A 27,955-nucleotide genomic window follows, 5' to 3' on the forward strand; every position below is an offset into this window, starting at 1 on the left:
TGGGGGACCATATCTTCCGGTCAGGGGTCCGTCCGGATGCAGACAAGGTGAGCGCCATCACAGCCATGCCGCAGCCGGCCGACAAGAAGGCTGTCCTACGCTTCCTTGGCATGGTCAACTTCCTAGGGAAGTTCATTCCCAACCTTGCCTCCCACATGAAGACTCTGCGCCACCTCGTCAGAAAATCCACAGAGTTCCAGTGGCAACACACACACCAGCTGGAATGGGATGAGCTCAAACGCAAACTCACTATGGCACCAGTGTTGCCGTTTTTTGACATGTCTCGTGCCACCAAAATCTCAACTGATGCCAGCCAATCCGGCATTGGAGCAGTGCTCCTGCAGCGGGATGACACGGCATCATGAGCCCCAGTGGCCTATGCATCGCAGGCCATGACCCCCCACAGAGCAGCGCTACGCGCAAATCGAAAAAGAATGCCTGGGCTTGCTAACCGGTTTAGACAAGTTCCACGATTACGTCTAAGGTCTTCCACGGTTCACGGTCGAAACTGACCACCGCCCCCTGGTCAGCATAATAAACAAGGACCTGAACGAGATGACCCCTCGCCTCCAGCGCATCCTACTTAAACTCAGGAGGTACGACTTCCAACTGGTCTACACTCCAGGGAAGGACCTCATCGTGGTGGATGCCCTATCCAGAGCAGTGAGCACGCCGCCAGATGCGGAGGGGTTCGTATGTCAGGTCGAGGCACAGGTGGCTTTTACAGCGGCGAATCTGCCGGCTGACGACTCCAGTCTGGCCCGTATCTGCTGAGAGACTGCGGCCGACCCCCTTCTGCAGCGAGTGATGCGCCACAAAACGGGAGGATGGCTCAAAGGGCAGTGCCCGCAGTTCTACAATGTACGAGACGACCTAGCCATCATTGATGGTGTCCTTCTGAAGCTGGACCGGATTGTGATTCCGCATAGCATGCACAAGCTGGTTCTCGATCAACTACACGAAGGCCACTTGGGGGTCGAGAAGTGCAGACGGAGGGCTCGAGGGGCGGTATACTGGCCGGGCATCAGTGACGATATTGCCAACTGTACAACCTGCCAAAGGTTTCAGCCGGCGCAACCTCCTGAGACGCTTCTGCCCCATGAGCTGGTGACGTCCCCCTGGGCGAAGGTGGGTGTCGACCTATTTCACGCGCTCGGCATGGACTATATCATCATAGTTGACTACTTCTCAAACTACCCAGAAGTCATACGCCTGCACGATTTGACGTCGTCTGCTGTCATCAGGGTCTGCAAAGACACCTTTGCTCGCCACGGCGTTCCGATGACTGTCATGTCGGACAATGGGCCCTGTTTTGCCAGCCATGAATGGTCGTCCTTTGCTGCTTCGTATGGCTTCACACACGTGACGTCCCGCCCTCTGCACCCCCAGTCCAATGGAAAGGCGGAGAAGGGCGTTCACATTGCCAAGCGGCTCCTCTGCAAGGCTGCTGCTGCCGGGTCGGACTTCTACCTCGCCCTGCTGGCCTATCGCTCGGCCCCACTAGCCACTCGTCTCTCACCAGCACAACTGCTGATGGGTCGCGCCCTCAGAACCACTGTGCCTTCCATCCTGGCACCAAAAATAGACCATGCTCCGGTATTGCATAGGATGCAACTGCAGCGCGATCGCCAGAAGAGATCGTACGACATACGGGCGACTGATCTTCTCTCCCTGGCCCCTGGAGACAACGTCCGCATCCACCTACCAGACGGTGGATGGTCACACTGAACAAGGCTAAGGCGAAGTAAAGCGAAGTATAATCAAATCAACAAACTTGCATGATATCAGTTGCATTGATGTGACGATACTTAGATATCATACCATTGCTGAAATTAATCTTAACTCATGCTGGAGCTTTTAGTGAAGCATAAAGTATTAGATAAATGCTGCGGTCACACGCAGACAATTCCAGTTACCAACTACTTAAACACTTGTAACCACAGCAGACACACTGTTTCTGTTTCCGCCTCTAACCTTACACCACTGGACAGAATGATCAGACTGATTACTTACATAAAGCATGCAGCCTTAGGTTTTAATTACTGAGCAGCCAGCATGCAGGCTGCTCTGACTGGCCCGACAGTCGATAATGCTGACCGACAGGCCTGGCGCATTTTGATGGCCATTTGTGTATCAGGCCATTGGGGAATGGGCAGAAATTGATCTACATTGGGTGGCCAGGCAAACACCAGGCATGGGGAGGGTGGGATGGCTGCAATCTTGGGAGAGGGGGACCCAGAGTAGCAGAGATCAAAATTGATCATGTGGTGCTCAGAGGGGCATCCTGCACCTCCCAGATTCACAAAATGTCAATCAAAACTGTGGACTGCAATTGGGCTGGTTAAGCAGCTGATATTGAGCAGTGTCTGCTGGGCTCGTCCTGCAGTTTCCGAACAGTTCATTCAGGGTCCTTCATACCATTCCTGTTTGCAGTTCAATGGGGTCGAATGCATGACACAAGCCTAATGCCTCTAACCAGTAGTGGATGCCTGGAACTCGCTGCCGGAGGAGGTGGTGGAAGCCGGGACGATAGTGACGTTTAAGGGGCATCTTGACAAATACATGAATAGGATGGGAATAGAGGGATACGAACCCCAGAAGTGTAGAAGATTTTAGTTTAGAGGGGCAGCATGGTCAGCGCAGGCTTGGGGGGGCCGAAGGGCCTGTTCCTGTGCTGTACTTTTCTTTGTTCGTTGTTCTTTGTTCATCCTGTGATTGGCCCATGAGAAGATTGCAGCAGCTACAGTGATAACTGGAACAAGGTGGGATATTCTCCACCATTCTCAGGTGCCAACACTCCATACCTGCCAGGCAGGAGGCCTCAAACTCTACCCCACAGTGTTGGAGCATCAAGTGAGAGATACTATTGTCATGGAACATTTACCCAACACACAACATGAGAGAAAGAAACTAGTGAAGGCAAAGGATGACTTGTGCCACCGTACATGTTTACTGATGTCTTAGTAAATGGAATGAGCAAATACAATTTGTTTTGAGTGAAATAAAGAGAATTTTTAAAATGTATATTGGGAGAGATTGGTAACAAACCCTTCATGTAAAACAAAACCTGGTGTGTGCAGAATCAATAAATTTAGCTGTTTTTATGATTTCTAAGATGCCTTTCTGTGGCCAAATCTGTTCGCAAAACATTATTGTCCTGCTGATAAGAATTTTAAAAAACAAATACATTTTAATTTATAATGCCAGCGTGCTTTTCCATTCTGTAAGAGTGACACTGATGGACTTGTTGTTTAGCTGTTAAAACTCTGAACTAATTTAAGAGTTGAGCAAAGTAAGTGGGCGGACTGTACTTCGGAACGAAACAATGCTACTTTCTTTGGACAAGTTACAGTTTCCATTGGGCAACCCAAAGGATGTTGTGCTTCGACTTGGCTCAATTTCAGAGGCTTTAAAAAAATATTCAGTACACTTTGCTCGATGGTTTGGCTTTGTCCAGCGCACGATAACCAGACATGATTGGATAGCGGAGCAGACTCGATGGGCTGAATGGTCCCATTCTGATCCTATCTCTTATGGTCTTATAGTCTTACGAAGGAAAACCCGATTATTTGTCCTTTTCCATGGCATATAGTTGGTTAATTTTCTTGATTATAGTCCCAGGATTAAATCTACAGAATATTTTACAATTCATGAAAAATTAATAGCCTAATTACCTGTTCTGGAAGTGTGACAAAAATAATTTTCAAAAGAAAACGTAACATACACACCTGGTGCTGTTTGACTCTGAGGAAGCTATTTTCCTGAGTCTTAGCATTGGAATCACTGGGAACTCAATTATGCTTTTGCCCATAGCCAGAATATTTTGATGATCACATTAGTTCTAACTTGAACCAAACAATTTGAGACATTTATCTGAGCTTAATAAAATGTAAATGTATAGCCAACTCTTTATGGCAATTTAGACAACCTCATCTGCTCCCCCTTGTGTAATTTAATTATACTCAATTCAATTGCCCCATCTTTAGACATGCAGCACCAATATTCTCAATTAAATTTTACACTCTCACACAGGATAATAATCTTTAAGTACGAGGATGAACTTTGAATATAAATTAACTATTCGATCACTTAATTTAAAATTTGTTGTCCAGGGATGAGAATAGACAATAACATCTCTCACCTTAGAAAACACAACAGAGCCTATACTTCCTCAGGAAACTAAGGACATTCGACATATCCACATTGACTCTTACCAATTTTTATAGATGCACCATAGAAAACTTCTTATCTGGCTGCTGATGCATGCATACAGCTTGGTATGGCAACTGCTCGGCCCAAGACCGTAAGAAACTACAGAGAGTCGTAAACACAGCCCAGTCCATCACGCGAAACCGCCTTCCATCCATTGACTCTGTCTACACCTCCCACCGCCTGGGAAAGCGGGCAGCATAATCAAAGACACCTCACACCCGGGTAATTCACTCTTCCAATCTCTTCCATCGGGCAGAAGATACAAAAGACTGAGAACACGCACTAACAGATTCAAAACAGCTTCTTCCTCTCTGTTACCAGACTCCTGAATGACCCCCTTATGGACTGAACTGATCACTCTACGCATTTTATCTCATGTTGTTAGCATTACATTCCGTATGCTTCGCCTATGTGTCTGTGTATTAACATTGTGTATTTATCGTATGTTCCATGTTTTTTCATGCATGGAATGATCTGCCTGGATTACGCAGAACACTACTTCTCACTGTACCTCGGTACACATGATAATAAATCTAAATCTAGAAGACAGACTAGCCGAGTCTCTAGTGCTGGTATACGTTTCTGTTTGCCTCAGAAATCTGAACAATAAATAAAGGTCTGTGGAAGCAAATCAAGGCCTTTGAAATGTGGATGCTCAGACATGTGCTAAAAATTCCATTTGTCAAAAACAAGACAAATGAAGAGGTGCCTGAACTTGCAAGAACAGAATGAACTCGAAAATATGACATCCAGAAATGAGAGCGTCGGGATTTCAATCTTGTGATCACAGTTGAAAAGCGACAGAGGTCTCTTCTAGAGGGCAAAGTGGGGGGGCAACAGAAAGAGGGATCAACCTAGGCATCGTTGGATGACGAACATCACAGAGTAATTGCAGATGAGGTGCAGTGGATGCGTGAGGGTGATGAGTGTGACGCACCATGACAGCAGATCCCCTGGTGTGAGTAGTCACATGCAGCACAGCTAATGCGGTATTTAGACATTTTGAAGTTAAAAGCAGCTGAATATTTGTTTCATTAATAATAATAATTTAAGTTTTTCTTTAAATTGGCAACTTGCAAAATAGCACCGTCTTGTAGAATTATTTGTGGGTCCGATCAAGGGTGTGAGTAATGCCAAATATTGATACGGAGTAAAGTCTACCCACTCAGATTGGGTTTCTGCAGATTGGCAATCATTTTTGTCTGCACAGTCCGCCAGAAGCATTGTTCTGATACTGTAGGAAAACTTTGTGAATAAGATTGGGCAGCACGGTAGCATAGTGGTTCGCACAATTGCTTCACAGCTCCAGGGTCCCACGTTCGATTCCCGGCTGGGTCATTGTCCGTGCGGAGTCTGCACGTTCTCCCTGTTTCTGCGTGGGTTTCCTCCGAGTGCTCCGGTTTCCTCCCACAGTCCAAAGATATGTGGGTTCGGTGGATTGGCCATGATAAATTGTCCTTAGTGTCCAAAAAAACATTAAGTGGGGGTTACTGGGTTACGGGGATAGGATAGATAGGTGAGCTTGAGTAGAGTGCTCTTTGTAAGGGCCGGTGCAGACTCGATGGGCTGAATGGCCTCCTTCTGCATTGTATATTCTATGATTCTTTGTCGTTTCTCCATGTAAAAAATGTAAACGTCACCACAGTCCGAGAGGACAATTGGCTGCTCTCCCCTATGAGAGATGACAGACGATGATTTAATCTGGGGGTCACCACACCTTAGGTGAGGGGCAAGGTTGAGAAGGCAGTGCCTTCATGAATAACCTCAGCCGGTACAAGAATTGAACCCATGCTGTTGGCGTCACTCCGCATCACAAACTAAACATTCAGCCAACTGAGCTAAGCGACCCCCCACCCAATGTATAATCACCGGACAGGCATTTTAGTGATGGTTTGAAGATGGGAATGGGTACAATAAGTAAACAGGTAGCAAATAGGGAAATTAGCTCCCAACTGTTGAAGCTGCAGTGAAAATGAAATGTTTTCTGGAAATATGAACATTGGTGCAGACATTCAGAGAACTGGTTTCACTTTCCTGTGCATCAGCATTCTTGTCAAAATGAAAATGAATACATTGAAATTGTATGCCACAAAAGACATGTATAATTATTTTGAGGCAGATAACTCACTAACCAATTGATGTATGTTGGCAATATAGACATTGAGAGATCGGAAACCTTGCTTGAATGAAACTATCTGTAACGCAGGATTGAAGCGCATGGAATGCCTGACTGTTCCAAAGCATTAAACCTGTGAATACATTCATGAGAAAGCTTATCGTAAAGAAATTAAATGTTTACAATGTATAATGGCCTGACATTCCAGGCACACAAGAAATCTGTCAGGAGCTCAACTCCTGGCCTCGAATCAACTACATTGTTGTCATAGTTGGAGACCAGTGAGAGCAGGGATGACTTACGTCCAATGGAAGTGAAGGTTAGTGATCACAGCAAAGAAACAGGGTATGGATCCAGCATGCTCATGGCTCCCCTATTGCTAATTATCATTGACCGGATTACCATTGAGCTGGATTACCTGCATGTCATAAATGTTAACTTTCTCAACTTGAGAAACTTCCCAGGTTCGGAGGAGGTTAGGAGCTGTCCAGGCGGTCCTCCCTCTTTAGTAGTTGAATGCCAATTCCCCTCACCAGTTACACAAGCACCGACAGAGGCTTTGGAATACTCTCTTCATGATTCTTGCTTCTGGAATGCCCCGCACCCCCACCCCCCACCTCACACCAAGAAGAGAGAGAGAGCGAATCAAAGAAAAATAGAGCGAGAGAGACCCAGAGGGAGAGACAGAAACAGCAGCTATTGTGAGCACCAGGAGAAAAGGCTGTTCGGTTAGCCACCAGGCAGTATTTTGGAGGGAGCACATTCCCTGGTGGAAGAGATTTAAGGACAGTGAAAGAGTTGGCCTGGTGTGGCTGGGGGAAGGAATTGCTGGATGTCAGTCAGTTCAGCCCAAGAATTCTGTAGTTTAATATATTAGTTTCCTATTAAGCAATGGTTAGTTAAAGTTGATTTTAGTTTGTTAGAGTAAAAATCTTAAAACATAAAATCTTGATGTCTGATCCTCAGTCACTGGGAATTTAAATCTCTTTTAAAAAGTTATCAGTCTTTACAGGGATTGTAACAGGTGTAAAAACAAAGTAGTTGAAGGATTGCCTTGAAAACACTTAGCTTTCCCTTTCAGATATTGACTGACTAACAGTGTATTTTGAACCATTTCTGTTTATTTCAGATTTATGTCGTTTTCATAGTAGTTAAGAGTAATCCTTTTTCCTATTTATGAATGTCAAGTGAGAGCTTCTTTGCAATGACATAATCGCCAGTGATTTATGTGGTGTTCTTCCAATCGATCTCCTGCTTTACAAGTTCAGCAGAAATCCTGCAGAAGGAATATTAATGGCTGTTTACAGTTCATGTTGTTTCTCCGGGATTTCACTGAATTTACAGAGAGAAATTTGAGACTCCTGATAGATATCTAGCTCAATATACCTCCCATTTTTGGGGGTCAATCCATTATGGAGGTTAGTTTTTGATCAAAAACTTTCAGCCAATTTTCTTTTTAAACTTGAACCTCCAACCATAGAGACCTTCAAGACCTCCCAACGCTTCAAGTGACTCTACAAAACCACCTCTGGATATGAATCAAACTTCTCCACTGATAAACACTGATTAAACACGTAACACTGATAAAACCTGAAGGAAAGCTTGGGCAGAAAATGCCCTCCCAGATAAACATAATTCAACATCTCAAAAGCAAACTTTCAATCTTTCTCTCTCTCACTCTCTCCACTCACCCCCTGCCCCACCCCTCAAGAGCATGTGGAAACCCTGAATAGAATTAAGACTGGATGTGAACAATGTGGCCACCTGGTGTACAAGTGGCAGCTCAAACCTCACCTGGTCGTGATTGGAAACCCTGACCAGACCATGGAGCTTGCAGTAACGTTTTTCCCTGACTCAAGTTTGAGGGCGACATCCTGTAGTTACGCTCGATCTCCAAGCAGGGCATTGGACTGGGTTGAGGAATTGAGCATTGAAACGGTGTCGAAATCTACTCCTGAAACCATACGAAGGAAGAAGGCACTGTGGGGAAAAAAAAACTTTCGAAATCCTGAATTTTAAAAAACACTGTTTCTATCTGCACTAGGTTGTATTGCGATGACCGGCACTAAGTAATTTACAAGGTTCTATCTGGAGAAGCCTGTGTAAAACCAACATTTATTGCTTTGAGTCAGAACAGAACGTCCCTGTGCCTGTTTGTATCACATACCTGTAAATCATTACATGATATAGTCCAATGTCCAGCAAACAATGATGCATTTAGCAACAATCTTCCATCTCAAATACAAAAAATAAGCAAGAAAAAAACACTTCATATCTGAAATATGAAAGAAAAGCTAAAAATAAAAGTGCAGGCTGTCATGATATGCAGACACACACATAATGATATACAGACAAGCAGCTAATGGACACAGAGAGCAGGACATGACCAATACGCAGGCAGGACACTCAGGGGTGGGATCAGACTATAAAAGACACGAGGCACTCACACTCCACCTCTTTCCATTGATGAACATCTAGAGAGTCAGTCAAGGGTGTTGTTACAATCTCACACCTCCACCATGTGGCTAAGAGCTAGTCTGCTTCAGTCAGACAGAGTAACCACACTTAAGTTAGCAGAGAGTCGAACTCACAGAGAACTGTGCTAACTGTGCTATTAGTTCAATAAACCTGGCAAGGAGCTCATTGCCGGTACACTGTCCCGCTCCATCACCGTGCCTAGTGAACCACTGAACGTCATCAGGCAAATTGAGTCACAGGTTGAGTCACAGGTGCAGCTGTGTGCTAGCAGCCTCCCGGCATCTGATGAGAAGGTGATTCATATCCGTGAGGAGACAGCCAAACATCTAGCCAATGGATGGCAAAAAGGCCAGTGCCCTCAATTTTTCAATGTAAAGGATGACCTGACGGTGGTTGATGGTATCCTCCTCAAACTGGACCGGATTGTAATTCCACACAGTCTCCAGAGCTTGGTGCCCCGTCAAATCCATGAGGGCCACCTGGGCGTGGAAAAGTGCAGACGCAGAGCCAGGCAGGCTGTCTATAGGCCCGGGATCAGCCGGGACATCGCGAACATGGTCCTTAACTGTGTGACCTGTCAACACTTCCAGCCAGCGCAGAGTAAGGAGACACTTCAACAGCATGAAATTGAAACCTGTCCGTGGTCCAAGGTTGGCATCGACCTCTTTCATGCAAATGGTCGTGATTACGTGTTAATCATTGATTACTTTTCCAATTACACTGAAGTCGTGAAGCTCTCAGACCTCACATCCTGACCATCATCAAGGCCTGTAAGGAGACATTCTCCAGGCATGGTATCCCACTCACTGTCATGAGTGACAATGGCCTGTGCTTCAGCAGCCATGAATGGTCTCTGTTTGCCCAGTCGTATCAGTTCAAACACGTCACTTCCAGCCCACACTATCCGTAGTCAAACGGAAAAGTTGAGAAAGGAGTGCACATAGTGAAGCAGCTCATCTGCAAGGCCGCAGATTTCACGTCTGACATTCACCTTGCGTTGCTTGCGTACAGGCGACCCCACTGTCCACTGGCATGTCGCCGGCTCAACTCCTGATGAACAGGGACCTGCGAACCACACTTCCAGCCATACACGTATCCAACCTGGATCACCTCCCGGTGCTGCAGAAGGTGCAGCAACTCAGAGACCGGCAAAAACAGGGCTATGATGCTCATGCCACCGATTTGTCCGTGTTATCCCCGTCAGACACTATTCGGGTCAAGATCCCTGATGGAGGCTGGTCAGATCCAGCTGTCGTTGTTCGACAGGCTGCCCCCCTGCTCGTATGTTGTGCGTTTGGCTGATGGTTCTGTTGTGCAATGAAACAGACGGGCACTGCGCAAAGTTGCCTGCCCGCAACCACATTCTTCTCCGTTTCCTTCTGTTGTTTTGCCACCTCCTGATACCTCGACTCCCGAGGCCACCAGTCAGGCTTCAATCCCGCCCATCAAGGCGCTGTCGTCCCCACCACCATTTCTCTGGTGGTCGACCAGGATCAGACGCAAGCCACAGAGACTGGACTTATGAACATTTGTTCTGTTTGTTATGTCCTGTGTTCTTGCATTAGACAGCTGTTTTACATGTACATTTGTTCACATCCACTGCATGTATATATTCTTGTAAATACGTTCACATATGTCATCCAAACATTAAAAAAAGGGGAGATGTCATGATATGCAGACACACACATAATGACAAGCAGCTAATGGACACAGAGAACAGGACATGACCAATAAGCAGGCAGGACACTCAGGGGTGGGATCTGACTATAAAAGACACGAGGCACTCACACTCCGCCTCTTTCCACTGATGAACATCTAGAGAGTCAGTCAAGGGTGTTGTTACAATCTCACACCTCCACCACGTGGCTAAGAGCTAGTCTGCTTCAGTCAGACAGAGTAACCACACTTAAGTTAGCAGAGAGTCGAACTCACAGAGAACTGTGCTATTCGTTCAATAAACCTGATTTAACTAACTTCAAGGTCTGGAGTATCTTTCTGATCTAAGCTGCATCCAGTTGCAGCCAGTGTTAGACCAGTGTGACTAACACGACACAGGCAGTGTCCAACAAGTCAGTCATCTTCTGGGAAGGTCAACCTTTTGGATGAGGGTGTCTGACCTGCTGTGCATCTCAAAGTTTGCGGCTGAAGTTTTCGCCACTGACAAGGTAGCTCGCATTTTATTTTTGCTTCACTGCATCTTTGCGTACGATTTTAAAAATCCTCTTAAATCCCACTAACTATTCGACTCACAATGGACAACATTTACGTGCAGCGGTGTTCAGTTGCTAATAGTCACTGAAAACGCTTTGAAATCTGGATCAGAAACACTGTTGCTAATCATATTAGAAAATAAGTGTTTCCTCTGGAACAATGAAACAGTGCTGTGACTGCATGTTCATCAATTCAAACTGGCGAGGTTTGCAGGAAAACAGATTAAGTCACACATTGGTGTCAGGTTTTCTTACACTAGATACCAATCAATGTTTTGTACTAAACAACCACACGATGTTATTGTTTTTTTCCGCTTAACTGGCAACAGTTTTTCCCAACTATTTGAATGAATCAGCCAGTTGATTGAGCAATGTCTTTTACCCTCATATCTCACTGACAGCTTGCAGTGCTTTGAAACTGAAGTCCAATTACATTCGTTGTACGGTTGTCCTTTCTTGTGCCCTCTGAGGCCACTATAATTAAAATGACATGGGAAGAGTCCGGCAACCCAAGCCATTGGGGAAATGTTGACTTTTGCTTTAAAGTTGGGGGGAAAAAAAATCAACCTCCCCGTTACCCTTGCCCTGGTACAAATGGAACTCAGTCACAAATGAATGGGGGGGGGGGGGGGGGGGGGGCGGCGGACTTGAACTTTGTGCAAGTGTGTAAAATGGAAGGTGGCAAATGCAGCCTGTTTTACATCTATTTCCATTGGAGTCATCTGTGACTAACCAAATACCTGTGCCAAAATAGTTCAGCAACTGTCCAACCTGCCGGTCGAGTTGATCTTTCCAATTTAAATAGTTTGTCAGTTGATTTGCACATTTTTCTGTTGGTTGTGTCACATTCAGAATTTAAACAGTGAGGCTGGAATACAGGCCTTGGCTGGAACTGCAACAGCGTGAAATGGTTATCCTCAGAATGATAGATCTGCTACAGAACCGGAGTCACAAACTCATGGCTCGTCTCTCTTATTAATATGAGATCCATTTCCCGGCAGCGTTCATTTGTTTCAAGACCCATCTTGCATTAATGTTGAACACTGAAACTATTGTGATTTTTCCTTGATGATTAATAGTCCCAGCATCTACTATTGTAACAGCACAGAGCTGAATAGACAAAGAACCATATTAGGTGGGAACATATCAGTAATTTGAGCTAGATTTCTGCTGTTTGATCCAAGTATTCTAAATGTGACAGTACCTGTTACAAGCTCAGCTAACTGGTGTTTCTCCTGTGGTGATTGCAGTAATGGCCATTGGTGACTAATGCCTATCACATGAAGGGGGTTCAATTGCTCTAATTGATGGCAGATAGGAACAATAGCTCTTTGAAGCCCAGAAGTGAAATATTACATTGGTAACAGCAGGAACACAAGTGCCAAATGGGCTGAAGTATAACAAGGTCTGTATCAAATCAGCTTGAGCTTGGCAACTGTAAAATAACAAAATAAGAACAAAAGGCCTGTATTTGTATTGCACCTTACCACATGTCTTGGAATGTCGCAAGGCGTTACTCATGCCGTGAGTTGCATTGAAGTGGAGAGATTATTTGGGGCAAACGCAGTAGGCAATTTCCATATAAGATCCCACAAATTGTAATTGGGAGGAATACCAAATATAGTTTGAGTGCAAGGCGGAATGACGGGAACAGCGCGGGTTCAATCCCTGTACCGGCTATGGTAGTTCATGGAGGCCTGCCTCCTTGCCTTGGCCCATGTTTGATTGGAGCAGTGCTCCTCGAGCTGTATATAACCAGTTGTCTGCCTCCAATAGAAAGAGATACCTATGGCTCTGTGTCCACGGCTAATTACCTACCTATGGTTATACTTTAAAAAAAAGATTTTAGAGTACCCATTTCATTTTTTCCAATTAAGGGGCAATTTAGCCTGGCCAATCCACCTACCTGGCACATCTTTGGGTTGTGGGGCGAAAACCAAGCAAACACGGGGAGAATGTGAAAACTCCACATGGACAATGACCCAGAACTGGGATCGAACCTGGGACCTTGGCGCCGTGAGGCCACAGTGCTAACCCACTGCGCCACCATACTGCCCTACTTGTCTGAAATCTGGAGCAACATTTTTAAATACACTTAATCCCATTACCCATCAAGCGAGCTGTCAATTTTCGATGTTCAATATTCAAATATTTATTTTGTTCAGTGAGGAATGAAGAATTCCAGTTTAAATTAAAGTAGCCACTGTAAACATGTCAGATGGCTTCTTTAAACCTGCAATGAATATCAAAGTTGGATGTTCAACAGTTCTGTTTCCTTTTACGCAGTGTCCAAGATATTTTGCTATGTGTCAGTGGGATTATATATCCCAAACTCTTCTCAGTATGATTTGTGCTAGGGAGGGAATATCCTGCATACCATATCCACATAACCATAGTTCCACTTTACTGAGAATGCAGGGTGGGTCAAAGGAAACAATTTTTTAATGTATTCTGTACTACTTTTCTGTAACCGTGGCACTAATTGATATGGAATATACACTCAAGAGCTTGTGATACAAAATAAATTCTGATTATGTTTGATTTCACCGCAAAGGGAGTGCAGCTTCACGCAAAGTGCTGTGTTGACCAGAGCACCTGAACTCCATAGGATAAATTGTGAGGAGAGGTTACAATAATAATAATAATCGCTTATTGTCACAAGCAGGCTACAATGAAGTTACTATAAAAATCCCCTAGTCGCCACATTCCGGCGCCTGTTTGGGGAGGCCGGTACGTGAATTGAACCCGCGCTGCTGCCTTGTTCTGCATTACAAGCCAGCTGTTTAGCCCACTGTGCAAAACCAGCCCCTATTGCTGTATTCCTTGGAAGTTCAAAGATTTAAAGGATGATTTAATTGGAGTTTTCAGTGAATGAAGGGAACATAAGAACATGGGGCAGGAGTAGGCAATTCAGCCCCTCGAGCTCACTCCGCCATTCAATACGGTCGTGGCTGATCTCATCTCAGCCTCAACACCACTTTCCTGCCCGTTCTCCATAACCCTTCAACGCATTACTAATTAAAAATCTGTCTATCTCCTTCTTACATTTAGTCAATGTCCCGGCATCCACCTCGCTCTGGGGCTGTGAATTCCATGCGACCCTTTGAGAGAAGTAATTTCTCATCATCTCTATTATAAATCTTCTACCCGGCGATAGCGTTGAGGGGTTCCAAGAAGTGGAGGGGAGTACTTAGGGGAGGAGAAGAGCACCGGGTATCTTTGTATGCGGACGATTTGCTACTATACGTGGCGGACCCGGCGGAGGGGATGCCAGAAATAATGCGGATACTTGGGGAGTTTGGGGATTTTTCAGGGTATAAATTGAACATGGGGAAAAGTGAGTTGTTTGTGGTGCATCCAGGGGAGCAGAGTAGAGAAATAGAGGACCTACCGCTGAGGAAGGTAACAAGGGACTTTCATTACCTGGGGATCCAGATAGCTAAGAATTGGGGCACATTGCACAGGTTAAATTTAACGCGGTTGGTGGAACAGATGGAGGAGGATTTCAAGAGATGGGATATGGTATCCCTGTCAATGGCAGGGAGGGTGCAGGCGGTTAAGATGGTGGTCCTCCCGAGATTCCTCTTTGTGTTTCAGTGCCTCCCGGTGGTGATCACGAAGGCTTTTTTTAAAAGGATTGAAAAGAGCATCATGGGTTTTGTGTGGGCTGGGAAGACCCCGAGAGTGAGGAAGGGATTCTTACAGCGTAGCAGGGATAGGGGGGGGCTGGCACTACCGAGCCTAAGTGAGTATTATTGGGCCGCTAATATTTCAATGGTGAGTAAGTGGATGGGAGAGGAGGAGGGAGCGGCGTGGAAGAGATTAGAGAGGGCGTCCTGTAGGGGGACTAGCCTACAGGCTATGGTGACAGCCCCATTGCCGTTCTCACCGAGGAACTACACCACAAGCCCGGTGGTGGTGGCTACACTGAAGATTTGGGGACAGTGGAGACGGCATAGGGGAAAGACTGGAGCCTTGGGGGGGTCCCCGATAAGAAACAACCATAGGTTTGCCCCGGGGGGAATGGATGGGGGATATGGAATGTGGCAAAGAGCAGGAATAACGCAACTGAAAGATCTGTTTGTGGATGGGAAGTTCGCGAGTCTGGGAGCGCTGACCAAGAAATATGGGTTGCCCCAAGGGAATGCATTCAGATATATGCAACTGAGGGCTTTTGCGAGGCAACAGGTGAGGGAATTCCCGCAGCTCCCGACACAAGAGGTGCAGGACAGAGTGATCTCAAAGACATGGGTGGGGGATGGTAAGGTGTCAGATATATATAGGGAAATGAGGGACGAAGGGGAGACTATGGTAGATGAACTAAAAGGGAAATGGGAAGAAGAGCTGGGGGAGGAGATCGAGGAGGGGCTGTGGGCAGATGCCCTAAGCAGGGTAAACTCGTCGTCCTCGTGTGCCAGGCTAAGCCTGATTCAGTTTAAGGTATTACACAGGGCACATATGACTGGAGCACGGCTCAGTAAATTTTTTGGGGTGGAGGATAGGTGTGCGAGGTGCTCGAGAAGCCCAGCGAATCATACCCATATGTTTTGGTCATGCCCGGCACTACAGAGGTTTTGGATGGGGGTGACAAAGGTGCTTTCAAAAGTAGTAGGAGTCCGGGTCGAACCAAGCTGGGGGTTGGCTATATTTGGGGTTGCACAAGAGCCGGGAGTGCAGGAGGCGAGAGAGGCCGATGTTTTGGCCTTTGCGTCCCTAGTAGCCCGGCGCAGGATATTGCTAATGTGGAAAGAAGCCAAGCCCCCGGGGGTGGAGACCTGGATAAATGACATGGCGGGGTTTATAAAGCTAGAGCGGATTAAGTTCGTCCTAAGGGGGTCGGCTCAAGGGTTCACCAGACGGTGGCAACCGTTCGTCGAATACCTCGCAGAAAGATAGACGGAATGGGAAAAAGAAGGCAGCAGCAGCAGCCCAGGATCGGGGGGGGGGGGGGGGGGGGAGGAGGAACCAGAAGGACTCTCAGGGTTGTTAATATATACTGTATAGTATGTATAGGTCGTTGCTACAGATAATTATATATTGGACTGTTAAATTATATTTTTGGAGAGTGTTACTTGTGACAAGGCAGTTGCCAATTAGGGCTAGTATTCATTTTTGTTATTTATTATTTATTCATTTTTTGTTTATAAAATAGGTCATTGTTATTTGTGTTGTTATAATATTGTGTAAAGGATGCACAATGTACTGTGTTGGTTGACCAAAAATTTTCAATCAAATATTTAATAAAAAAAAAAAATCTTCTACCCGTTATCCTAAAACATGACCTCTCATTCTAGATTGCCCCACAAGAGGAAGCATCTGCTCTATGTCTACTTTGTCAATACCTTTTATCATCTTATATATCGCAATTAGATTTCCTCTCATGCATCTAAACTTGAGAGAGTATAGGCCTAATCTGCTCAATCTCTCTTCACAAGACAAATCCCTCGGGCAATGGGTGAATCGCGCAAGATCCCCAAATCGGGCTCTGCACCGGACCAACTCGCTCGCCCGGCGCAAACTGGATTTCGCCCTCATTGGCACTGTCAGCGCAATGGGTGGCAGTGCCAGGCTGCCCAGGTTCCTGGTTGACACTGCCACAGGTCAGGCCCGTGAGGGGGGGGGGGCCTTCCCAAGGTAGGGAGGATGGGGGGTGCCTGAAAGGGATTGGAGGGGGGGGGGGGGGGGGGGAGAGAAAGACCGTGACTGCTGCACAACATGGCGTCCTGATCTGCGGGAAGCCTTTCCTGCTGGCGAGCTGAAACAAGGTGCCGTTGGATAGCGGCGCTGTAGCCGCAGAGAAACACCCTGCTAAACGTGCCCGACAGTGGACTTTAACTTCAGTCCTCTGCATCATGCCCCTCATCTCTGGAATCGGTTTGGGCCTAGTCTTGAGTTGCTGGCTATCAGTTAGGGGCTTGTCCTGGATTATGGACTATCGGTTAGGATCCGATCCTGGAGTGTTAACTACAGTTCAGCCCTGATCCTGGATTGTTCGCAATCAGTTTGGGCCTCATCCTGGATTGTTGGCTATCGGTTTGTGTCTAATCCTGGATTGTTGACTTGTCGGACAAGGCCTGATCCTAGATTGTTGGCTATCATTTTGGGCCTAGTCATGGATTATTGACTGTAAATTTAGAACAAGGTAGATGGGAAGAAACTATTTCTGTTGGGTGGGGAGTCACAGTCGAGGGGGCAGAGTCTAAAAATAGAGCTAGACATTTCAAGAGTGAAAGTAGGAAACACACCTACACACATAGATTGGTCGAAATTTGGAACTTTTGTCCCTAAATAGCAATTGAGGCTAGATTTTCTTTTAAAAAATATTTTTATTCGTTTTTTTAACATTTTATACATAAAACAACACAAAGCAAAAGAGAATAACGGAAGAACCCCCCATTCTCCCCCCCCCCCATCCCTTTCAGGTACCCCACCATCCTCCCTACCTTGGGAAGGTCCCCAGTAACCCCCCCCCCCCCCCCCCCCCCCGCACCCCCCCCTCCACTCTACCAACCAGTACATATATAACTTGACAAATAAACCCCCCCCCCCCCCCCCCCCCCCCCCCAGCAGCAGCTAACAAAGACCAACTCTAAGTGAAGACTAAACAGACTCCATCTCTTTTGGAACCCCTCAATCGCCCCCTCAAGGTGAACTTAACCTTCTCAAGATACAGAAACGCCATCAAGTCCCACAGCAACACAGGGTGGAGAAGCTGACCTCCACCCCAACAGGACCTGCCTGCGAGCAATCATTGAGGTGAAGGCTAAAACATCTGCCCTGCCCCGGTATGCAGCTCTGGCAGGCCCGAAGCCCCAAAAATGGCCCCCAGGGAACTGGTCTCCAAGTCCAAGCACAAGATTGCCGAAATGGTGCTGAAGAAAGAACTCCCAAATATCTCCAACTTCAGCAGGACCAGAACATATGTACATGGTTGACCAGGCCCCTCCCACACCACTCGCAGATGTCCTCCAGCCCCTCAAACAACCAGCTCATCCTTGACTTCATCAGGTGCACCCTGTGCAGCAGCTTTAATTGTATTAACCCCAGTCTCGCACACGAGGTTGGGGCTTTCACCCTTCGCAACACCTCACAACACAACCCCTCTTTCAGCACACCCCCAGCTCCTCCTCCCACTTGGCCTTAACCCCCGCTAACGGCAGCGTATCCTCCTTTAGAATCCTCCCCTAAATCACCAAGATGACACCCCCTCCAACACCATCACCGACATCATCCCCCCCCCCCAACGAGGGGGGCAGTGTCACCGGAAACGTTGGAAGAACCTTTGTTGCAAAATCCCGCACCTACCTGTACCTAAAGGCCTCCCCCTGTAGAATCCCAAACTTCTCCTTTTTCCCCTATCTTGAATATTTTTATATCTGGTAAAGTGAAATGTTAAAAGAAAATGACAAAAAAAAAGTAGTTCTGTGTAACATCTGTTTAGCGTCGGTTAAAAATGTACAAGAGCTCGGAAGCTTTAATCTGACTTATTCTCACATTGATAGTGCAGGCATTTGTAATAATTCCAGGAGGCGTGGGGTGTCACGTGAGAGTACCCTTTAAGAAATGGGTGTTTAAAAATGTACCTTTAAGAAATGGAGCTGCTCATGTTACTGGAGTGATGTCAGAGTGTGGGTGGAGCTGACCTCTACTTCTGCTTTTTTAGTTTCAGTTTGAGAAAGCTTGGGTTTGTGTGTTTTTTCAGTGAGCTGAATCTGAAGTTAAAAGTGGGCTGCACTGCTATTGATCTCTGCCATCAAAAGACTATCTATGGATCATTTGGTGAATTCAGAAGAATTATAAATGTTTTCAGTCTTGAATGTAAACCCTAATGTGCTCCTGTTTGAAGGTTTGTTAAGTCTTTTGGATGTTAAAAGAACAGCATACAGATTACTTCATGTATTCTTTGGGGGGTGTATTTGATTTACTGGTTGCTAAGATGTTCACTGTTTGTTTTAGAAAGGTTAACTTGAGTTCATAGGATAAACATTGTTTTGTTTTAAAAAAACACTGGTCCATTTTCTGCTGTACCATACCTGTAGAGTGAGCCGTGTGCTCCCCATACCACAATCTATTAAAAGTTGTGTGTCAGATGAACTCCATGATACACTTTGGGATTCTTTAAACCCTGACCCATAACAGGGGTGAAAGGCCAAACTGGTTTATTTTAAACTGAAAATAAAGCTGCTACTGCAGCACACAAAACAAACGACGCGGCCCTGGACTATCAGGAATTGCCAGTCTGGATCTGGGAGCTACATTTAAAGATCTCGTTAACGAGCCCCAGGCTCCGGACACTCACCACGGGACTCATATTTTACAAAGCCCACAGGAAGATCAATCAGCGATCACCAGTGGTCTGCTTGAGGGTTATCACATCCCCCTCATACCCGAATCATTCTCCTCACCCCCATGGCGATGCCATGATTAGGTTTGTCTTTCGTCGCTTGGAACAAGGGTTCGGGTCAGCAGCAAGTGATGCTGGATAGGGGGGCATGAAGTGGAATGGGGATCATCAATTCCTTATCATGTGCCGAAGAGCCACAGATGGAGGCTCATCTTCAGTGCTGACCTTCGGGGGGACGATCAATCTCCTCAGTTTCCATTTAGGACTCCAGATCTTCATCCCCTTACCGGAGGTAGTCGCAACAGGCATTAAGGTCATTGTCTCTGCTGAAATTGTATCCGCTGGAGCGGGTTCTCTGCTTCTCAGGTAGCCCACGTGTTTTTTCATGGTCTTCTCTTGGATATTGACTTTGTAAGATGCCGGACCAGTATTTTCCAGCACGACACCTGGGATCCTTTGGGAACCATCTCCAAACTTCTGCACATAAATGCCATCTCCTGTTCTGAAGGTTCTTTCGGGTCTTCTGGTGTCGTAGTTCCTTTTTTGGGTCTCCTGCTCTCCCCCCCCGCCCCCCCAACCGGTCGTTGCAATTCAATTTTTCTGCCAGCAACGCCACCTCCACCAGCGGATTTTGCGGGTGTGGTTCAATGAGAAATCCCATTGACAATCGCCGGGAAGCTAGAATCCTGCTGCCAGTGAACAGTGCACTGCCGAGAAACACGCGGCTGGGGATACGGAGAATCCCGTTTGCTGTATATAACGGAATTAAGAATTAAATCTTACAACATTGTTGATTTTAAAAAATTAATTTATGGCATGTGGTCAATGCTGACTTGGCCAACATTTACGACCCATCTCTAATTCAACCGCTGAAGTCCATGTGGTGTAGGTCCACCCACCGTACTGTTAGGGAGGGAGTTTCAAAATTTTGACCCAGCGAGAGTGAAGGAACAGTGATATATTTCCAAGTCAGGATGGTGAGCGACTTGAAGCGGAACTTCCAGGTGTATGGTGTTCCCATGTATCTGCCGCCCTTGTCCTTCTAGATGGTTGCAGTTGTGGTTTTGAAAGGTGCTGTCGAAGGAACTTTGGTGAGTTTCTGCACTGCATTTTGTAGGTGGTACACACTGTTGCCCCTGCTCTTCGGTGGTGGAGGAAGGGAATATTTGTGGAAGGGATGCACGCATCCAGGAGCGTATTCCATTGCACTCCTGGCTTGTGCCTTGTAATTGTTGGACATACTTTGGGGAGTCAGGAGGTGAGTTACTCACCGCAGAATTCCGAGCCTCTGACCTACTCTACCAAGCACAGAAAGGTTTCTAGTGCAATAAACAAGGTACCCAAACAAAAGCAAAAGACTGCGGCTGCTGGAAAGCTGAAATAGTTCAGTTCAGTTCTGCAGAAGAATTTGGATCCGAAATGTTAACTTTGTTTCTCTCCACAGATGCTGCCAGACCTGCTGAGTTTATCCAGCATTTTCTGTTTTTGAATATGGTGCCAATTTGAGTTCTGGTCTTCAAGTAAATGTCTTGATTACATCCAGCATCCTCCTCCACTGCATCAGGATGTCAGTTCCATTTGCAAAGGAAGAACTGGGAAGAAGGATGAATTTGAGTCACAACAGATATCGGGTGGGATTTTCCCACCAGCCCGCCATGTGTTTTTTGGTGGCGAAGGCAGCCCGCCAGTCGGATCTACCGGTCCCGCTGTTGTCAATGGGGTTTCCCATTGACAGCACCCCACTTCGCCAGGAAACCTGTGCGCCAGCATGGGACCGTAAATTCCCACCGGTATGAATAGCCGGTAAATCCCGCCCAAAGAAAGAGACAAGCTGGATTTAGGAAGAGAAAAAAGACAGAAAGGTGACAAAAAAATGTAATATTTGACATTTTTAAAATCTCCGGAAAGAATTCACAATCTAAAGGAATGAGCCTCCACACCTCTGGACCAGAGAGGTTGAATGGCAGCCATTAACAATAACCATGTGCTTACACTGTTAATTACCAGATTTATCTTTCTGTGGTGGGTTTAATTGGCATTAATGTGCAAATGCAGCAACTTCATAAGGGCAAGCTGATTTTGCAAAGCTGATGCCAGAATGGTGTAAGACAGCCAGCAACTTGTGATGATTCGTAATCCATAAATTAACTCTTCCTCATTAAAGTATTTACAATGTGCGTTATTCACAGGGCATTATCTTTTCAGCAAACTCTGTCCCAAGTTATTCAGTATTTTAAAACTGACCCTGTAACACTATCTTGGTAATACTCGATTTCAGACTCTTTATAAATCTGTCTCCTCCCTCCCCTTCTCTCCAGTCCTTGCCCATCCTCCTGAGCCTGGCAGACACATTTTAAAAGATTTGTGCTGGTCGATTGTTTCTGCAGGAACCTGAGGTTACTGTGATCAAGCACAGCCAGGTTTGTTGTGTCAACAGTTTCCACATTAGAAAATACAATTGTAGGAAATTGACTCATTTCTTGTCTGTAGCAATGGAGAGGAACTACATCAGCAACCAAAGGGTGTGTGAAGCAGATCTATCAGCAAAGTCATGTTGTGCTGAGTTCATGGAATTAGTCTTGTTAGTTTTAACAGGAAAAGTAACAAATGCTTTTGGTGCAGCAAATAAACTTGTTAAAGTATGTGGGTTCTGAGCAATCTGAAAGCGGTTCCCGAATCGATTACAAGATATTTGGGCCACCCCGGTTATTCCTATTTATTTTGTGCAGATAAACTTGAGAATGTAGTTTTCAATGGTTCTCAATTGTTAGGACAATTACAGTCATTGTGAGTGTATTAAACAGTTACAAAAAAGTACAATAATAATGGACTACACTCAGTCAACCTAGTCATCAGATTTGGGCTTGATAAACATACACTGCCCAAATGTCCTTCTCACCAACATTTGGGGACTTGTGCCAAAGTTAAGAGAAGTTGTTACACAGATCATTCAAGCAACAGCCTGATACAGTCATACCCACAGCATATCTATCAGTCAATGTCGCAGACACCTCCATCACTATCCCTGGATGTATCTCATCCAGTGGGAAGGACCGACCCACCAGAGGAGGCTACACCATGCTTTGTCATTCGGAAGGAGTGACACTGGGTGTCCTCAACACTTACTCGTCACCCTGGGAGTCCTCGACACTCACTCGTGACCCTGGGAGTCCTCGACATTGACTCTGGATCCCATAAAGTCTCATCACATCAGGTCAAACATGGGCAAGGAACCATCCTGCTGATTTACCACCTAGCACCCTTCCTCCATGTTGAATACCACTCGGAAGAAGCACTAAGGTTAGTAAGGTCACTAAATCTCCTCCTGGGTGGAATATTTCAATGTCGGTCACCAAGAGTGGCTTTGTAGCACCACTACTGACCGAGCTGGCCAAGCCCTGAAGGACGTAGCTGCTAAACTGCACTTTTAGCAGATGGTGATGGAACTTGCTATCATCACTAATCTACTTGTCACAGATATATTTGTCCATGGCATGATTGTTAGGAATATCTACTGCACAGCCCTGAGACTAAGTCTCATCTTTACACCTGGGACACCATCCATCGTATTGTTAGTACTATCACTGTGCTATATGAATCGATTCAAAATTGATCTTTCAGCTCAAAACTAAGTATCCATGATGTTCTATGGGCCAACAGTAGCAGCGGAATTGTACAACCTCATTCCCCTCATTCTACCACTGCCAACATGCCAGTGGACCAATCCTGGTTCAATGAGGAGTGTAGGAGAGCATGTTAGGGGCAGCAACAGGCATACCTAAAAATGGGGTTCCAACCTGATGAAGCTACAACACAGGACTACATGATACTGAACAGCAGACACAGCATGCTATTGTTCAGAGCTAAGCGGTCTCATAACCAATGGAACAGAGTAACGCGATCTTCCACATTCAGTTGTGAATGGTGGTGGAAAGTTGAACAACTAATGGGAAATGAACACGGCATGCACATCCCCATGCTCAGAAACAGCTGGATCCTCACATGAGCACAAAAGACAAGGCTCTAGCAGATGCCACTATGGTACAGGAGGTACATTAGCATATCAATAATGGTGGTATAGCAGAAAGTTACTGGACTAGTAATCCAGAGGCCTCGGATTCAGTCGACTTGAATCTGCTGCCAGATCTGCTTTACACATCCTTTGGAAACATGGGGCAGGATTTACTGGCCACCCTGCCGCGTGCTTTTTAAACGCCAGCGGGATGTACCTGTCCCGCCATTGTCAACGGGATTTCACATTGACAGCACCCCTCGTCGCCGGGAATTTGCTGCCGGTGTGAACAGCTGGTTAATCCCGCCCATGAGTTCAGCTCCCACCACGTCAGCCAAGGGAATTAAAATTTAGTAAATTAAATATAAAGCTAGTCTCAGTAATGGTGTCCATGAAACTACTGGAATATCTTAAGAATCCATCTGGTTCACTAATGTCCTCTAGGGAAAGTAATCTGATGTCCTTACCCAGTCAAGCCAGTATGTGACATCAGCCTCACAGCTGTGTGATTCACTCTTAAACATTCTCTGAAATGGTTGAGCAAGCCACTCAGTTGTATTCAAGAAGACAGCTCACCGCCATCTTCTCAAGGGTAATTAAGGATTGACAATAAATGCTGGCCAAACAGTAAACAAAAAGGTTTCTTGGCAGCCAGTATGGATCAAGGCATGCGATATCAAGAAATAGTTGTGCACAAGGTGCAGTAACGGCTATAGGCCCCAATAACACACCAGCTGCAGCATTGAAGCTCCCCTAGGTAAGCTGTTCCAGTATAACTGCAAGTTCCCCTCCACACACCATCCCGACCTAGGACTATGTTGCCATTCCTTCATTGCCACTGGGTCAAAATCCTGAAATGCCCTTCCGAACAGCACTGAGGGTGTACCTACACCACAAGGACTTCAGTGATTACATGCTTCTGTACCACCTTCTGAAGGGCAATTAGGGATGGGAAATAAATGCTGGCCTAGCCAGTGACACTCGCATCCCATGAGTGAATAAAAGCCACAACCCTGGCATCTACTCAACAATGTGGAAAATTGCTCAGGTATGGCCTGTCCACAAAAAGCAGGACAAACCTAATCAGGCTAATTACTGCCCAATCAGTCTATGCTCAATCATTGGCAAAGTGATGAAAAATGCATTGCCATCAACAGTGCTATAAAGTGGCACTTACTCACCTCTAACCTGATCACATGTTCTGTTTCGGCTTTGCCAGCACACTTGGCTGCAGAGCTCATTACACCCTTGATCTATAAATAGACAGAAGAGCTGATTTGAGAAGTGAGCTGGGACTGCCCTTGACATCAAGGCAGAATCTGACTAAGTCCACGTCAAGGAGCACCAGTAAAATTGAAGGCAGTGGGAATCGAGGGGAAAACTCTCCACTGGTTGGAGTCATTCCTAGCACAAACAAAAATGTTTGTGATTATTGGAGGCCAACTATCTCAGTACCAGGACATTGCTGCAGGAGTTTCTCAGGGTAATGTCTTCTCCAACCATCTTCAGCTGCTTCACCGATGACCTTCGCTCATAAGGTCAGAAGTGAGAATGTTCATGACTGCACAATATTTTGTTCCAAAGTCCTCAGATAATGAAACCGTCCCTTTCTGCATGCAGCAAGACCTGGGCAACATTCAGGCTTGGGCTGGTAAGTGACAAGTAACATTTGGTATACAATTGCCAAGCAACAACTCTCTCCAACACCTGAGGAAGGAGCAGTGCTCCGAAAACTAGTGATTTGAAACAAACCTGTTGGAATATAACCTGGTGTTGTAAAACTTCTTACTCTATCTCCAACAAGAGAGAGTAAAGCTTTCTCCTCTTGGCATTCTCTCCATGGCATTTCCTCTCCCTATCATTTAACCTCCCAGAGTCCTACAACCTTCCAAGACATCTGTGTTTCATGAACTCTGAAATCCTAGGCATCGCTACTGCAGTACTTCATTCACAGCCAAGTCTAATGCCATGAAGGTCTTAAGCTCTGGAATGCTACATGCTCTGTCTGCAAAGAACAGGGCCCGATTTATTAATATATGTCATTTCCAGTACACATAAATGTGCCACATTGTGAGCCCGACTGACAATCTTAAATTGGTTGTCATCATAATTCGTAGCACACTGAGCAAGTACACATTGAGCCTGTTTCAGATAAACAAAATAAGTGACAGACATTTGCTGATTTATTCCTGAGAGCAATGCCTTGACCAATCATGGTCAGGTTGCCTGGTTTAAGTTTCAAACAAGGCTTGGCAGTTATCTGTCAGCCACAATCAACTGGTGCATTCTCCATGGCAATGCCTCCACCAGTCCAGTCAGAGTACAGTTACCAATCAATCAGCATTTTCTTCTCATACAGTGTAAATTGTTGTTCTCCCCATTATTTTGGTATTGTTATGAAGTGCCTGCTCTGATGAGTGCAAGACAAAAAGCTTCAACATGTCTCTTTTCTCAGCAAAACTCAAGTTCTGTACTCCCAAATGACCATTTGTATCCCTTTGCCTTACTTTTTCTTAAGTGCTATGATAATGAAATATTAATAATAAGTATACCTGCATCAGCAGAATGAGCACTGAAACTTTGGAGATTTCAATCCGACACTGATGTTATTAGGTGTACTGCTCACTAAGACAAGGAAACAAAATATTGCAGCTTGTTACGGTTTTTGTCAAATGCAGTCGTCTGTAAGTTGAGAAACTGCTTCTGATTATGTCTCATAATTTTCTGTATGTCAGACAACATGCACAATGGACTACAATAGTGGCTGTGAAACGTTGCCTCCACTCTGCATGAATGTAAAGAAGGGGGTTATAATGAACATTATTTTCCATCAAGTATTGTCCAGCATTTGAAGTAAGAGTTCTAATGTTCTTAATCCCTTTCCATAACAAACTCAAAGCAAAATTGCAAGCTATTGATCATGGCTTGATTAAAGTCCCCGCTCTTAGCTTTCTCAAAAATAAATTTCTCAAAAGAAATTGCAAGGCGTGTGGCCCAGATAGTCCTCTTAGTGCCTGATGTTTCCAGATGGTACAGAGAGAAAAAGGAGCCGGCAATCTGTTAACTCCTTCGAAATTGTACTTAGATTTCTACATCAATGGACTTGGGCCTGTAGGTGGGCAGTCATTGAAATATAATGGGAGGAGACATTCACTGTCCCAGAGCTGCACTCTCCTCTAAGTGATAAATGGGTTTTGCATTTTCAACAACTTCCAAAGAAGCTGATTATTTTCCTGACTAACCTGATATCTTAAAATTCTGAACATTGGAGGCAATTTTTACTTTTCCAATATGGATTGTGTTCCTAATCCTGTATCGTGCTAGTAATACAGTTGGGAAAGAATTTTGAGCTGTGCGTTTACTGTGTACACAATGCATGCATACATAATTCTTCAGCGTTGAAGGAGGCTCTTCACTGGAGGTATTAAAATGTTTGCTTAAACGTTTTATGTGCCTACTCAATGACCATATCAATCTGCAAGGCGTTAAATGCCTCACCAGACCAAAGTCAGCTATTGTATTCGTGCCAGCTGTCAGCTCCTGCTTAGCTGTGAAATTTAGGATGTCGGAGGCCATGAAAGCCATATAAATTCAAGACTTTGTTTTCTTTTATCTGAATAGCCACGTTACTCCAGATAAATGTTGATTTTAATTTATCTCATCCAGTTAGCTCTATGTGGGTGGTACTGAAATGTTTGCCGACAGCAGTTGCCCGTTAATTAAAAATGAGATTGATGAGGAATACTGTGGAGATTGGTCCTTTAAGGGCAACGCAGCAGAGTAAGGGTCACCTGGGTAACTAATCAGGACTCGGAGTGGGGAATCATCCCAGTGGGAGGAGCTCTCCCAGGCTCATGTGGTGCTGCTCTTTAAGACCACAAAACAAATACTTTTTGGTTCACAAATTGTCTCTGAAAGTCCATCATTTCAAATACAGTTTGAGAAATTCAATGTTCTGCATGCCGAGTGCACCAAATGGATGCCCAATTTTCTCTGTGGTAGCTGGGTTGAAGGAGAAGCAAACACAATTTCTAATAGAATCAGGGCGTGCTGCGTACCTTCCACCTCATCATGCAGCCTTCAAACTTCCTGCTAACATTTTCAGCAAAGAGGGCAAAAAGCATTTCAGTTCTTGGCAGGGGAACTCTCTTGTGTGCTTTGTGTAACACAATTATCAGGGTGCTCTTTATTAACTGAACCTGATGAATTGTTGAAGGAATCAGATTAAGGCCTTTAAGTTTCCGTGGGCCGAATTTTATGGCCCCTCCAGCCGGCAGGAGTTTCCTGTCCCGCTGGGGGCGATGGGCCGTTGAACAGTTCACTATGTTTTCATGGCCCTCCCCGTCTTCCACCATGACAGAGAGGTAAATTCTGCCCTACTTGTCTGTATTTATTTTTTGTGCTATGTTCGATCATGTCTGCATTTTAACCACCCATTCATGGCTGTTTAAGATGCCAATCACATTTCCTCCACGAGCACTCGCTATATATAAAAGTCACATTCACAGAACAAGACGTTTTATTTTAAGATCAGTATGAGAACAGGTGCTTGTGCTGTGCCTTATATTTAACATGCACAAGGC

The 27,955-nt window shown here is 45.5% G+C and overlaps 1 protein-coding gene and 1 long non-coding RNA gene across 2 annotated transcripts in view; one reads left to right on the forward strand and one right to left on the reverse strand.

Annotated features, from left to right (window-relative positions):
• Positions 1-8,628, reverse strand: part of LOC140394844 (uncharacterized) — a 129,010-nt gene extending 120,382 nt beyond the window's left edge. Inside the window, exons 1-2 of the long non-coding RNA XR_011936036.1 lie at positions 8,496-8,628; positions 8,123-8,282 (exon numbers count right to left, since the gene is read on the reverse strand). This is a non-coding gene — a long non-coding RNA (uncharacterized lncRNA). The remainder of the gene's footprint in view (positions 1-8,122; positions 8,283-8,495) is intronic.
• Positions 1-27,955, forward strand: part of arhgap44a (Rho GTPase activating protein 44a) — a 486,303-nt gene that overhangs the window by 133,234 nt on the left and 325,114 nt on the right. The window lies entirely within an intron of this gene.

Source organism: Scyliorhinus torazame, chromosome 18, assembly GCF_047496885.1.
Source record: "Scyliorhinus torazame isolate Kashiwa2021f chromosome 18, sScyTor2.1, whole genome shotgun sequence".
NCBI lineage: Eukaryota > Metazoa > Chordata > Chondrichthyes > Carcharhiniformes > Scyliorhinidae > Scyliorhinus > Scyliorhinus torazame.